The 15,638-nt window shown below is 41.5% G+C and overlaps 1 protein-coding gene across 3 annotated transcripts in view; it reads right to left on the bottom strand.

Annotated features, from left to right (window-relative positions):
* The window catches only part of CTNND2 (catenin delta 2), a 6,416,678-nt gene that overhangs the window by 2,781,746 nt on the left and 3,619,294 nt on the right, over positions 1-15,638 (bottom strand). The window lies entirely within an intron of this gene.

Raw genomic sequence — 15,638 nt, 5'->3', positions numbered from 1 at the left:
CTAGACAGCCTTATTGTCGCTATCTGTCATCAAACAAGTATAATGTAATACAAACCTTAACTTAAAAAGGAGGTTACTGCAAACTCTGTTCCAAATTCAAAGCCTCTTGATGGCTGGAAAATTTATGAAACAATGATAAAGTGCAACAGATAACCACATACAGTAGCATAAAAGCATTAATGGAATGTTTTGCATGATACTGCACTTTGAACAATATCAATAAATCTAACTGTACAAAGACAAAATGACCTTCTTTAAACAGTGAATGACTAGGAATCAAATACCCCACCCTTAACAACAAAGGGAGAAAGTCCTACTGATCTGACCTACTACAGAATTATATTCTGCATTATATTCCATTAGTCAGCCTCCAAACTGCTCACAGTATCTGATTGCAATGGCTCAGCATTCTGAGCTACAGAGTCTAAAAGTTTCAAGTCCCCTTCAATGAACTCTATAGCAAAATTTAATACAGAACCTGAACAATCAACTGCTCTATACAAGAAGTCCTCTGGTAAGAAATAATCCCAGTCATTACTGTCCTGCAGGATGATATATCTATTAGACAATATGAATGAAGAAAGTTGCCTCTCAGGAGGTGACCTGGCTCTTCAGAAGTGAATTCCACTCCTTGGGACATTATTTTTCTGCGGCAAAGCCTGAGGTGCATCATCTTGGGCAGACCAGCTAATGGATGAGCAAAAATGAGAAAGTTCATAGGTTCACAGGTTGGTACTAGGCTATCGGCCCTAGGGCTTATACAAGCCTAGCCATAACAATTCCTTGGATATTTCTTCCCACAATGTTTACTTCCTTGGATCCCCGTCTAACAGGGTGACTGATGTGATCTCTGGGGTTAATTTCCTATCTCCCATCCAATCGTTAAGGTTCCTTCTGAAGAGGGCCAAGGAGGCTCTCTGCTTGACATGTATGTGTAGTCTATTCCAGAGTATGGAGAGTCTCTGGGTCAGGAACCAATCCCTCCAGCATGTTTTGTTTATTGTGATGACAAAGTTTAGATCCCTGGAGCACTTGGCTCAGAGGGATTGGGATTTCTTTAAGTGGAGCATGTCCAACAGCTTAGGGTTTGACATGGCCTTGTATGTTAAGCAGAGATCGGCTCTGAGTAAGCGATATGCCACAGAGTATAGCTGGGGTTTTTTTAGATGGTCAGCATAGGGCAACTGCTTTAGGCCTGTGATTCTTTTAGTGAGGTATTTCTGTGGCCTTTCCAGCTATTGCAGGTGTCTTGTGAGGTACATACCAAACGAGGCATTGTACTCTATAAAGGGTCTAATCAGGGGTGAGTACAGTGGGACAATGACCTCCTTTTTTCTGGATGAAAAGCCTTAGTGATGAGGTGTGCCACATAGAAGGATATCCTGACTATTGTGGCGATGTGGTTACCAAAGATGAGACCACTGTCCACCTGTGTCCCCAAGTCTCTCATCACACTTTCGGTGTTTAGTGTACTGCCACCGATGTGGTAATTCATGGGTACATGTTTTTTTTCAAAGGGGATAACTATACATTTCTTGGCATTAAGCTTGAGCCGATGGCTCTGGCACCAAGCATCTGTTTCTGTAAATCGCTTTTGTGGAATATCGACATAATTTGGGTATTCAATAATGGCTCCCAGTTTGCAGTCATCTGCGGACTTTGTTAGCCAGAGTCCCTTAGTGTTGGCCTGTACTTCAGAGAAGTAGATGCCAAACAAGAGCAGTCCCAGGACTGAACCCTGAGGTACTCCACTTGTCACTTGTATGGAGCAGGATTTGGCGTCGGCTACTTTTATAGTCTGGATTCTGTCAGTAAGCCAGTTGGCAACCCATCGAGTGACATAGGAATTTATGCCCAGCTTAGTAGGTTTATCTATGATTCCAGAGAGGGGGATGGTGTCAGAGGCCTTGGTGAGGTCCAGATAGGTTGTATGGACTGCCTTACCCTTGTCCACAGCTCTGGAGACTGATTAGAAGTCGTCAATCAGGTTCAGGAAACAATATCGGCCCTTCACAAATCCAAACTGGGTGGGGTCCAGTGTTTGAAGGTTGCCAGTGTCTTTGTTTATAAGTTCCATGATAATGCCTTCCATGCCCTTGCAGATCAGGCTCATCAGACTGATGGGACGGTAGTTCCCAGGATCCAAGGTGGATCCCCCCTTGTGGAGAGGGATAACTGTAGCTGTGTGTCACTCAGTGGGCACAAAGCCTGAGGTGAGGCTATGATTAAACATGACACTTAGGTGAGGTGCCAGTTCATTTTGTAATTCATGTAGTACACAGCCCGGGATGTCGTCTGCTCCCATGGATGCTTTATTCTTAGCTTTGTAGAGTGTGGTTTCAACCTGTGTGGCCATGATTACCACAATTTGGCAATCTTTTGGTCTTGAGATGGGCCCTTTAGGGGTTGAGAGGAGGGAGGGGAGTGAAGTTGGCACTGAATCGATCTACCAGGATATTGGCAATATCCTTGGGATCAGTATATTTAATGCCATTCTGTTGTAGCTCAGAGCAGATCTGAGCATTGCCATTTAGATTCTTGATGTAATTATAGAATGACTTATGGTTGTCTTTGGAATCTTTGGCAATTTAATTTTTGTAATAGCTTTGGAGGATTTTATAAGGGATCTCAGCTTCTTACTGAGGCTGGTAAGGGAGTTTTGGCATCCTGGGATTTTCCTCTTTTCTGCAACAGTTTCTTCCTTCTGTTGTATAGTGTGTTTATAGCAGGGGACCACCAGATTGGTTTCCTTTTTTTTTTGGAGGAGTGCGTCTTGGTTCTATTTGAGATGGCACGATTCATGCATGAGTTGATGTGCTCATACAGTGCCTTAGTGTAGGATTCAGCAGTTAAACTTTCAGCTCCCATCTGCATGGGTGTCATGAAGTTTGTCACTTCTGACTTGAGTAGCATGAAGTTGGCTTTGGAGAAGTTTTTTACAGATGCTTCCTTACTGGGGTGGGTGGGGGTGGGATGTGGATGTCAAGGGCGATTTGCTTATGGTCAGACCTGACCAATGAGGGGGTGACCACTGATTTGGAGCATCTATCTCCCATGTTGGTAATGACCAGATCTAGGAAATTAGAGCCCCTGGTGGGACTATGGATTAGTTGATCCAGGGCATTGGAATTTATGAATTCCAAGAACTATTGGGAAAAGGTGTTGGTGCCTGAGTAGTTTTCCCATTTAATGGCAGGGTAGTTGAAATCACCCAGTATTAGGGTGTTTGGTTGTATCTTAATATTTTCCAGTATGATTAGAAAAGTGTATTGAGAATCTTGGGGCATGGTGGGGGATCTGTAGAAAGCTATAATTTGGATTGCAGTCTTACCTAGTGTTAGTTACACCTGGAGAATTTTAGATGCATTGTGTTGGGCAACTAGCCTGGAGGTGTGAATATCCTTGGTGAATATGGACACTCCTCCCCCCTTTAGTGTTTCAGTCTTGGTTTGGTGGTCAAAAAGTGTGGTAAGAGTTGTAGTCTGGTACTGCAGGGGTGCTCTCTGGAGCCTTGAATCAATCTCAGTTACTGCACAGATATTGATGTTCTCCATTTTTAGGTGTGCCTCAAGAGAGTGCATTTTGAGGTTTAGACTTCTAGCATTTAGCATTACCTTCAGATTTTGCATGGTTGTATCTGTTACAGTGGTGGTTTTGTCCTTTGAACCTTGCCTAAAAAGGCACTATAAAGGTGGCAAGAGCTTTAGCCAGTGACCTGAATTCCAGAGGCAACAGGTGCAGACCATCTCTGGCAAAGCATTGTAGTTTGCCGATCATGTCGTCCCAGGCAGACAGACACTGGATCCCCTTTAAATGACACCAGAAGCTTAGCAAATTGTTGAAGTCAATCATTTTGTCCTTATGCTGTGGTTTCATTCTGGGCAAAGGCAGGATGCTACTCAGGGCTAAAGTCATACCTACCTGGGCCACATGATTCGAGAGCTCTTCCATGTCTCTTTTCATGTAGTCCAGGGAGGTACGTCTGAAGTCATTCACTCCAACATGGACAATGACAGATACTTGTTACTTGTTGTGGAGTGACTTGAGTGCGTGCATTATGTGGTGGATCCTGGCACCCGACAGGCAGATGACTGTAATTATCTCCTTGCTCAGCCTGGTGAGTGGGACATCAGTGTGCCTGAATATAGAGTCACCTATGACTAAAGTGTTGGGTACATTGTCTTGCCTTAAGGGCTGTTGTTGGGTGGCACACTGGTGTTGTGAGCTATGTGTCACTTTAGTTGTGATTGGTGTTTGTTTGCGTTTCAGCTTCAGAGGTCCTTGTACTTGGGCAGGTTAGTGTTAAGGGCCTCCACATATGTGGGTTTAGTGTTGCTTTGTGTGAGAGTTGATGGTGTGGGTTTTGAAGGGCTATGTGTTGCTTGAGGTGTAGTGCAGGTGATAACCTTCTCCTCTTGACTGTCTAGCAGAATCTTGGCTGGAGAGAGCTTTGCTTCCAGTTTGGCTATGTAAGTGCATCTCTCGCAGGTTGTAGTGTTAGGTGGTAGGAGGAGAGGGTTGTCTGTGTACGTGAGGCAGTTGCTGCATTGCCCCAGTATGCCCAGATTTACCAAGTGGACAGGAGAAATTACCAGACGCTAACCCTCGGACATGTCTCTTTAGGTGCTTTTTTTTGTAAAAGAGCTGTTTACCCTTACCTTTGCAAGGTACTTTGCAATTATAGGCTGTTTAGTGCCTATGATTAATTTCTCCTTATTAACAATGAGAGTTGAGTGCTTGCATCAGTTTAAGGCTTCCTAGTGCTTTCCAGCAGGTTCTAGAGCAAGTGCTAGTCACAGGGGTTCAGATGTTAGTGCTACTACTGAGAAACCAGCTAGTTCTAAGGGAAATTTTGAAGAGCAGACTTTCTGGTACCTGGAATGGTTTAACCGTAGCCATGCTGCACTGCATGATGCGAAAAAAGAGCAAACACATGCATTTTTAAGCCAGAAAGCTGAAAGGGATAGAAATCAGCAAAAAATGGCTAATAAAATTACAATTTCAGAGTTGGAAACCACTCCTCTATTGTTAGATAGGCAGTACAATGCAAACCACTCCTCTATTGTTAGATAGGCAGTACAATGCAAACTACTCCCCTACTGTTAGATACGCAGTACAATGCTCACTCCTCCCACTGATAAGCAGTAGGATTCCCTCTACCACAGCAAGGTCTGGATAGCTCTGAACACATAAAATAAAGTCTTGAAACCAGCAAAGCCTGGGATCTGGACTATACTAGCTAGGAAAGGCAGGAAATGAGTAAACAAAATAGTATTTTTTTTTGTTAAAACAGGCTAAACAATGCAATAATACAGTAAATAAACACAGAAAAGGCTAACACACTTGACTGTGTAGCCCTAAACAGTAAATGCAATTAAAACTTTACAAAATTAGCAATTTAAAACTTTTTAAATGCAGCAAGGCAAGTGCACAACTGAAAAACGATTTTAAGAGGCAGTAATACAGTTCTTTTGAGACAAGTGATTTTGGGGGCATTTCAGTGTCTGTGTAGGTTAGCTAGTCATCCAAATTGCTGAGAAAATGTGAACAGTCTAGTCTGAAATGCAACAAACCCCCTCAGCTTCAACTACAAGTGTAACAAGATAACATTGTTTTCTGTTGTCCAACTTCAAGTTTGCCTGAAAAGATAGCTGGACCTGAAATTCAGTTTCTTTTTCCAGACAGAAGACTGGAGTGCACTCATTCTTAAAAATAATACTGCCAAATATTCAGGAGCAATGTATACTGGACACTCTGCCATCACTATCCTTCTCACTAGCTGTCTTGCAAAGTTCATGATGGGCTCCTGGTCCAAGAAGTTCAAGTACTTTACTATAAAATGTCTGGGCTGGTTGATACCCCCTCCCATTAATTTCCGCTAAGAGACAACCTTGTTGGTCCTTTCTTTTACAGGAGATTATTTTAATTTTGGGAACTCCTAAATGTGTGGATATTTAAACTGCTGTGCTGTCACTTCTGATAGTCCAGTACTCTGCCTGGAATATGTTTCTAACTCATCATACTTTCACTCTGCATATGATCTGCTTTGTAATGCATATTACACATATTTCTCATGCACACCACAAAGCACGTTTCCACTTCATATAGATAAGTTGAATGCTAGCTTCTTTTGCACTTGACGCCAGTTGTAGTGGTCATTACTTTTTGAATAAAAGGGGTAATAATATTCAAAGATTCTTTTATGCCTGATCCTATCAGTTTTTTCATACCTCCACAACTTGACCTACCACTATAATATCACATATAGTATTTGCTGGTTTCCAGCTCCATATTCACTTCACAGTTCTAAACCACAAAGAATACATCTCTAAGACTAGAAGAAAAACAGGTAGAAAAGATAATGCTTAAGCAAGAGAAAAAAAAAGATCATGACCAGAAAACTAGGAAAAACACTGAAGGCACAATAATGTGGCAAGTTTATTGCACTGGGGATTGTCTGTACAAAACTGGAAACATGAACTGCAGAGAAGTATTGAAAATGTAGTAGTATGGATCACATGGTATCATTCTTTAGCAACAGTCAAGAAAGAAGTAGCAAGAAAAACAGATACTGCAGTTGGATGTTGTTGTCTTTCGGCTTTTCCTGGTTAGGGGTCGCCACAGCGAAACTCTGGTCCGCTAATGATTGGCAGTAGATTTTCACAAATGCTGAGGTGCCAGCTCAACGTTCAACCAAGGTACGCCCATGTACGCATGTCTTTTGAACGCCCACCCAACTGCGGGGAGGACATGCAGACTCCACACAGAAGGCACTCCCCGCACCCCAGCCGAGAATCGAACGGGAGAACCTCTTGCTGTGAGACAACAATGCTACCGCTGCACCACCACGGATAGATACTGCAGTTTTCAATTCTTAATGTTACTTTTTTCTTTTTTTTTTTTTAGATATTGCAGTTGAATAAAAATGACAAAAGTAACATTAAGAACTGAAATAGTACCCTTAACTATTACAGAGTCATGCATGCTGACAGACCAAGTTATAAAATGCTAGGATGTACAAGCAGAAATGAGTGTGAAGGAGAATAAGACCCTATTTAGCTCCAAAAGCAGTAACAACAGAGCTAAGAAAAAGGATGGACAAGCGTACTTCAACATTTTTACAATACACAGATAACTCCATATGAACTTCGGAAGGAAGCAATTCTTGGTACATTGGGGGGTGCTGAAAAGCAATACCAATTTTTTTAACTTTAAATGTACCTTGACTTAGGAATAAGGTCCATTTCTGATATGGTCTTAGAAGCTCTAAATGTGGAAAATTTAAAAAAAGGATAAAGCAGACAGACTCAACCTCAACTGCTCCACACCAAGCAGCATTATCTGCTAAAAAACAGACTAATCCTATGCAAACTAAGACTTCCTTTCATTTTCTATTTTTTTTTTTTTGGCAGAATAAAACTTCATTAGATATGACTTTCCATGGTCATGACAAGCTTCAGATTTTGGTAATTATGTATTGAATTATTGATTCACTATTAGGGATGGTCACTCAACACCTCCCCACCCCACCATGATGAGTCGGCTACTGGCTGTAGTTGGTTCCATGGTAATCACTGTTATGGTATATTACCATTTTGTGAAGAGTACATTCATTGTAAAAAACCTTAACACTGCTCTGCGTACAGGCTGAGAGCCTTTGGAACTTCAATCACCTGCTCCCTCCATTTCAGCATCACTTTAGTGGCACTTTCATTGTCTACATCATAAAAAAGAATGCCATCTTTCTGAGAAATAAAACACTGGATTGAACTTTGATTTGATTTCTTTGGGGAAATGTGTAATGAGAAATAGGTCAGCTAGTTATGTGTCTTATCATGATTTTAAACATTTATCACTTAATGAGGGAAGATGTGGTATCATTTTTATAATCTTAATTTCCACTGGCAAATCGATCTAGTGTCATCATTACTAACACATTATTTATTTATTTTTGTAATCAGACTCTCACTGTAGCATTATATCACTTAAGAATGCTGCATGGCCACTCAAGCCCAATTTCTGATCTTATACGTTTTCCTAGCTGGTGGTTCCTCATGGAATATAAGCTATCCATTTGCAGAGTATGTTGTATCATCTATCTTTGTTTGTCATGGTGTATTCCTTTGGAGCTCCACAGACTCTCAAAACAAGAAATATCCTGCTCCACGGAGAGTAGCCTTTGCCACTCTGATAATCAAGGTATCATTGCAAAAGCAAAGTTTAAGGGGTCTGATTTTAAAGTATGGATTGAATAACAGCTAAAACTCAAGCAAAGGAAAGAAATATTTTTCCCCATTTTCTCTCTTTAGTCATAGTAATCTTATTCTATCAGAACAGAGCATACAAGCTTTTGTACATGGTTGCAGGGCATTTCTTTTAACTCTTCTGTGTAAGACAATGGCAAGCTGAGCCTTTAGATTCCAATAAATATTCTTCAAATCTTACTACTGCCATGGAATACTACACAAACACAGAGAGATATAAACACACACACATATGAACAAAATGTCCATTTCAAGTCATGGCTTTGCCAGTTTTTGAACTGAGTCCCGTACCCCTTTGAAAGGTTCCCATCAGTGCTATGATTTCATAACAGAAAAAGACTAGCAATGATGACGATAACAACAACAACAACAATAAAAAGCAACAGCAAATGTTGACAGCACTCATCATTGCAAAATTTCAGAAGTAAAGAAAACATTTTGATTTATTCTGACAAAAAATGTGTTTAGCTCGTACTTGCGCCACATTCACACCAAACTATTTCAAGATTCTGTACTTCTAATATTAGCATCAGGAAATATTACCTGATGTACAATGTTTAAGTTATGGTCAAGCATGACTGAAAACAGTATTGGATAAGAAAACCTTGCAAGAAGTAGAGAGTCTTATTAAGTGCAGAACCATGCTGGCATCGGTAAGGTATATCACAGAAGACTCTACATATTTTGCCCCTGCAATATTATTTATTTATGGTTTATTATTTTTGGTCAAGGTTTATGCTTTACTCTGAAAATAGCTCTACAATTTATAATTTAAGGAAAATGCTCGGAATCAAACTTCAGTCTTTTATACCACTAAATTCCACCAACCAGTCTGCTTACAAAATTTCTTTTCATAGTGTGAATTGCAAAATACTGTTTTTTTTTATTTCAGTATTGCCATGGAAATATTGTGTTTGTTATTTAACACTGAACTAATAAGAAAGAAAGAAAATTACATTCAAATCTGAACATTTAATGTGTGTTCAAAAAACAGTAAGCCATGACCTTCAAGCTCCTTATGTACACTGCAATTTATTTTTTTTCTTAACAAGGCCATCTGAAACTGTAATGAAATTACAGCCTTTAACAAAAGTGTTCTATTACATATTAATATAACATTATGCAGTTCATTCAGAAGTATGTAAAATTGGTTTCTTTTTTTCTATCTTTTTAATCAAAACACTTTTTCTATTCAGGTATGGCTGCAACAGTTATAATGTCATCTACTTTGACAGACTTTAATAAAGATGAAAACTGATTTGCACCCAAGTGCACTGTATACGGAATAATTCATGTATGAATACTGTAAACTTTGAATAAAACTAATTGCTATTGAAGTAGAAAATCATATAATCATTTTGTCATACACGAAAGAAAAAAATATATAAGGTTTACATTGCAACTACTTATAATGTTAAGTAATAAATCATGAATTTGGGGAGAGGTTTTGCTTCAACACCTCCACTGATTAAGGATTCACGAAGCCACCGTGTAAGAGTAATAACTCTTACACGGAGGCTGCAGTTAAACGGAGTGATGTCAGCATGCTTTGCATATTCATGAGAGCATGCTGAATCACACCTAAGTCTAACACGGTCCGCGTAAGACAGTAGGGGGCATGTCCGTAGGCCGAGCCCTGCAAGCGGACACACCCCCAGAAGTGTAAAAGTGCCCAAAGTAAACACCCACAACAGAGTCCACAGAAATGTGAATAAACACAACACAACACATGCCTCCACAGACTATGAACATAAAATATATAAATGAACATGTTATATATTTTTTTTAAATTGTAAAGATGTTTAACCGTGAGTGCGCTCGTTTGTGCGGGCGTGCCCATAGCGCAGCTACAGTTAGCAGTCAGTGGGAAAGCATATAAGAACTAAATATGCAAAATAAGCCAGGAAGCAATAGCGTAGCGGTAGAGATGTTGGCTGAAGAGCAGGCAGTCATGGTTCGAGCCCCCACAACACCAATTTTTTTTTTTTGCAAAATAAGCAGGAAACAAGTCCCTGACAAATATGTACACATAAAACTACAATTTATGTAAAATGCAATGAAATAGCCCATTTATATTGAAGAAATGTGAGGTAACAAAAGAATAAAAAATGTCAGATGTGCTCATAGCTGAGCTACAGTTTAACAGAGTGAGCGCATCTGCCCGTAGATGAGCAGTGATTTAACTGGTGCAAAATGAGTGCCCGTAGCTGAGCAGTGGTCTAACACGCTAAATCTATGTGCTCCTAACTGAGCTGAGTGTAATATGCGTGCCGATAGCCAAATGAGGCTTAAAGCAGCGTATCCCATTTGCGTGGAGCTGCGCACCGCGCAAACAAGCTAACCGACGTGCAACGTTGAGCAAGCCGTATCAAAACTGCCTTTACACAGACACACCCATCAGCATGTCTAGACAGTCATGAAAAATAAAAAGCAGTGGCCAGGTTCGAACCCAGGATACTATACACCATAGTCAAGGTACAGAACCACTAAGCCATGACAGCAGTAACTTTAAATGCAATAATAGCTAATATATAGGAATGAATACAAACTAGAGCATGACAATGCAGGTTTACTGAAGTTGATACAATTCCAAAATGGCCAATCACAGATATGTGCGGGAAAAACGGACTATATAAGCCCCATAGGTGGGAATACACAACATAAACGATTGTAGAACTGACCTGCAGGCAGAATGACAGGAGTAGGAGAGGGTAGTTGCTTCCGAGCACAGAGGTGGGGTGTTGAGGAGTCCAGGTACATGGTCTGGCTCCTAGTCCATAATCATGAGGCCCAACTCATGCAGGGCCAGGTCCTCTGGGGAGCATACAGGGCTGAGGTGTGGGACCGGTTGGCTCATGATCTCACCAGTGCCACAGGGATTCCAAGGACTGGTGAGCAGGTCCATCACCACCATGCGGACCTGAAGAGATGCAAGCAGGACCAACTGAACCTTTGGATCCAGGAGGCCCGGCAAACACCCAACGCCCACTACTGAGTAAGTAACATTTAATTATGTATGTAAGAAATTAAACTAGCTGATATTATGGAGATGTGTATTCCAATATTACTTCATTTATATTACAGCTGCAGGTGTCTGTTCTGCGAACCGCAGAGCCTATGGCGATAGGCTGGTGCGGTTGCGCCACCAGGCAGGTCAGTAATCCACTACCAGTAACCGTAAAGAAATATAAAAGTATGACAGTCAGCAAAAGAGTGCAGTGTAGTCAGTAAGGAATAAAATGTGCAAGTAACAGTGTGAAAGTGTCTGCAAGTATTGCTTGATTACAAAAGTGTGTTTCAGCCTGTAAGTTAAACCGAAAAATGAAACTGTCTGACATATATTCTGAAATAAAAATGCCCTACCTGTCAGAAAATAGTACACAACCTGCAGCAGGCTGAAACGTATAACTGCAGAAGATGATGAAATCACATGTGTGAAATATATCCCTGTGGAAATACTGAAACATGACAGAAGTGAGACTGCTGGAAAGGATTGTAATAACTACAGGTAAAACATGTCAATAAAGCCTAGAAGTAAGTACCATCCTGAATAGTAAAATGAAAGCAAGTGAGAGAGTGTGAGAAAGTGTCATGAATCTAGCAATACAGTAGTAATAACCCCTGAATAAAGTATACTGCAGTCAAGACAGAATGAAATGCATGTGAGATTCAAAACCAAACAGCGAAATCTGTTCAAAGTGTTGCTGCATCTGGAATGTGTATCCCAAAATCTGGATATGTTGCTCTCAGTCTGCAATATGCAGATAGGATGATTGTCTGATATACCAAACATCCACACTTGTCTACAGCTATATAAAGCAAATGTAGCAGGATGATGTAGCTGAACAAAGCTAGATATGAATGTGTATGAAGAACAATAAAATGTATATTGATGTTGCAGTAACAGTCCTATCACCAAGTTGAAATAGTTATCATATAGGAAACTGTAGTTAGAACAGCAGTGTGTATATAACTGTAGCTATTAGAAATGTACAGCATATGTATTGCTATTCGAAGGTGTTAATATTACTTTCTTTACCCCATCCTATAACCACATATAACCCATTACACGTGAAAATGGTATGTGCAATCACAATTAACACCCCTGGACGTTTGTCTTATTGGGTCATATATATTTGCATGTCCGTTGATGCATCTGCCCTGTTCATACATCCACATCTGATGGCCTGTTGCCATCAATTAACCCTGCATGTTGTTGGACTGTGTATTTTTGTTCAAATTATGCATGTGTTATGCACGCTGTTCAATGGTGTGAATAATGGGAATACTAATGCATGTTGTTACAACTAATTGTGAATGGTATTATATGTCACTAACCCAAACTGTCATGACATAATGCAAAACATAGGATGACAGGGAAGGCGGGTTCCAGCGGACCCACCTCTCCCACCTCAGCTGGCGAGTGCACCTGGCACTAGTGCCGAGTCCGGACCCTCCTCCGGTGGCCCTGCGCCACCTGCGGGTGGAAGCGCTGCAGGGGATGGGGCTTGCCCCCCCTCTGCAAGTGTGGCTGGAGGAGAGCCACCACTCACCCTCCGTAGCGTCCGGACTGTGGTGTGTAGGGAGATTCGGGACTCTGTTCTCGAGCCCCTACGCCAGCTCGAGGCATGGGTGGCAAAACTAATAGGCAAGCCTGTTGCCCCGCCTACACAGCCCCCAGCACAGCCCCGTTTTGGGCAGTGAAGGAACAGTGGCAACTGCCTATGGGTGGGGATATCAGTTCCACTGTTGCCATCTGTGGGCTCATGGGCTCTGGATATCCAAACCTCCGTCCCCGTCAATTGTGTAACCCCCCACACGTGTCATACACCGCCCCTGTATGCATCTTGTTTGTCTTGCCTGTTTACCTACCCAACCTACCTCCCCAGCTGTACCGACTTCCTTCACCTGACATACCACTCTCACCTGAAAAAAAAAAAAAAAAAAGGGCACTCTGTACCCACAAAAAAATTACGCCCCATACATAGCTGCCCATTCCGCATACATGTCTGCTGGACATGGAACCTATCAATTACAATTGGCTGTACAACAAGTATTATTGTTGTCCTGACACCTCTCTCAGGGGTGGAAGGTTTCAAATGTCACACCAAATTACATACATATGCACAGCTGTTGCTGATGAAGAAATGGGCAGCTATGGACCTTACCTACATCCCTCCTGCACATCCCAAGCTTGTTTCCCTACTGTCTTACCCTCTTTGTGACCCCTTTTTCACCACTTTCCTGTCTCCCCATTTTCATTTCTTTCAAAGAAAATAGCGCGGGTTTACGCAAGAGTAAGCACGTTTAAGCGGTTGTAAGTGGGTGTGCGCTTGTGTGCGCGGAGCTAAACGCCAGTGCGCATGCGTGAGCTCTGCGCAAACCAGCGCTAACCCGGTTACAACTGCTTAAAAGTGCCTTAGTCACTTTGATTGACAGGTCTTGTAGTCAGTTCAGAAGCAAAATAAAATCCCACTGGCAGTCCCGAACCCAGGACCTTGGAAACAGTAGTCTGCATGACTTACCACTAAGCCATGACTCTTATACAAGAACATTGTGCTAAAATAAATATATCATGTAATAGTAGGAATGAATGTAAAGGGAATATAGATGTGTAATACACAAAGCATGCCATTTAGAATTACTATCAAAACTAGTGGTTTTCCATAATAGTAGTGTGTGAACAGAAACAGCCATGCTAGTTGGTAGCTAGTAGGTAATAATGTCACTATAGCACCTTGCAAGCCACACACATACTCACAGCAGGATAATCACTGCCCATACCCCACAACCTCTTACAGGAACACATCTGGACCAAGTAATAAAATATGTGGAGCAAAGGCCCAAAACCAGGGACACATTACAAATAATGTTACAACAAATGCAGACAGTTCAGAGAGTAACAGGGTCTGCATTTTGTGGGATGTTTGGAAGGGTATGAAGTCTGAAACTTGAATGTTTGTCACCATATTCTGACTTGAGCCCAGAGTGATTTGCCAGAAAAAGGTGTGCATGAGATATTGACCAAAATATGAGGCAGAAATGTGGACAACCTGCAAATATCTGTACACATGACGGGTCTGACACCACCATATTTGAATATTTAAGAGCCTAGACATAGCAACAGTGAATGACTTACAGGGATGCCTCACAGACCCCATGTGAAATGTACAAACAGTAGGCAGAAAGGTGTAACACATGCAATGGTAACTATGGAGTCCTGAAAGTATTCACCACATGCATGGCAGAAAAAGTGTAGTAATACATATGCTCATGCTAACCCACAGTCACAACTGCAGCATACCAGACATTTTAATGGGTGTACCCCACTGATATGTACCATTCCATGAGGCAGATAACAGATGAACCTGAAAGTCTCTGGGGCCTGCTCAGCAGCATACTCAAATACCCTAATAGATGTCAAGGCCCACACCATGGCCTGACCACACTGCATGCTGTAACACCCTAGCAGATATAGCAAGCATTCCAAGGTGTGAATGTACATGGAAAATAGGAAAGCTACAGCAGCACACTACAGTCAAGACACCTAGCAGGCATACAAGTAGTGACTGTAAAGGGCAAATATTGAAGCCTTAGCAAGAAAGTGCAAGCAAAAGTGAAAGGAAAGCACACACACTCACACATTAACAGTAGTAGTAGCTGTAGGTGTCAGTGTACATACACAGTTAGTACAGGAAACTGGAGAAATGAATGGAGGAATGTTAATCTACAACACACCTGGAAATATGAGAGAGATACCACCCTTTACACTCACAGAACATTGTCCACAGCATAACAGCATGGTCCCTGCCCTTAAAATCTGAAAGGGCTACGCCTATCTCACATACCTTTTTATAGCACTGTTCTGAAATCACAGTGAGAACTGCAATCAGTACACAACTGGCTGCATGCAATTAGCAAATGTTGGCTAACAATTGGTGCAGAGGCCATCACATGGGCATATGCAGATACCTACAAAAGTATGCTGTACTCCCAGTCCACACATGCAATACTTTCATTGCACCCTGAGAAGGACGTGAGAGACAGACAGACAGAGAGAGAGAGACAGAGACGGAGAAAATTGCAATTAAGCAGACACAAACAAATTGTTCAGCAACAGTCACCTGAAAGCTGACAACTGGGAAGTGGAGCAGCAGGACAGAGAACCAGACGGCAACACAAGCAGCTGTGACAAACACAGGTAATGTAAAGTAATACTATAAAGGTCTACATACTGTGAACCCTCCATATGTGTCATTGGGCTGTATCCATATGTATATGAAGATGTGTAAAGGGCAGGTGACATACAGCAACTATCAGTGAAGGCTGTACATACATTTGTATGTGAGAGCATCTATGTGCACATATCAATGT

The sequence above is a fragment of the Protopterus annectens genome, chromosome 3.part0, assembly GCF_019279795.1.
Source record: "Protopterus annectens isolate FY-2018-M chromosome 3.part0, PAN1.0, whole genome shotgun sequence".
In the NCBI taxonomy this organism is placed as follows: Eukaryota; Metazoa; Chordata; order Ceratodontiformes; family Protopteridae; genus Protopterus; species Protopterus annectens.
This window is presented reverse-complemented; position numbering and strand designations above follow the sequence as displayed.